This window comes from Penaeus monodon, chromosome 25, assembly GCF_015228065.2.
Source record: "Penaeus monodon isolate SGIC_2016 chromosome 25, NSTDA_Pmon_1, whole genome shotgun sequence".
NCBI classification, from domain to species: Eukaryota; Metazoa; Arthropoda; class Malacostraca; order Decapoda; family Penaeidae; genus Penaeus; species Penaeus monodon.
Window position 1 is genome coordinate 10,786,727 of NC_051410.1, and position 450 is coordinate 10,787,176.

Consider the following 450-nt stretch of genomic DNA (forward strand, 5'->3'; position numbering starts at 1 on the left):
CGAACACAATGGTGCTAACACAATTGCCTGACGGCGGGTCTCAGGCCACTATGAATACAGCCCGGGAGGGATTAAGAATTAAGTTTGTGATCAATGAAAGTTTCCTCTGCAATATACTTTAGTATATTTTTTGTGTCTACTAGTCATTATTTTTAATTGTTATTTTGGAGCATAATTTCATAACAATTCATATGCATGAAAGGAAATATTGCTGAAACATACATATCAATGTACCTGTTATTCCATCCAGTATGTAAATATCTGGAGTTTACTATTTTTGTAAAAGTACAAATTGAGATTTAATTCTTAACATGTTTTGTGTATGAATTATATTATCAATTAAAGTAGTGAAAACTGTGTCCTAAACTACTAATACCTCAAGACTAAAGTCTGTGTCGAATAAAATATTTTGCTTTTTACCTTTTACATATTTATTATCCTGTCTCTGAA

The 450-nt window shown here is 30.7% G+C and overlaps 1 protein-coding gene across 1 annotated transcript in view; it reads left to right on the plus strand.

Annotated features, from left to right (window-relative positions):
* The window catches only part of LOC119589042 (keratin-associated protein 17-1-like), a gene marked incomplete in the record, with an annotated part of 4,594 nt that extends 4,174 nt beyond the window's left edge, over window positions 1-420 (plus strand). The window contains 1 exon segment of the mRNA XM_037937618.1: window positions 1-420.
* Between the last annotated feature and the right edge of the window lie 30 nt (window positions 421-450).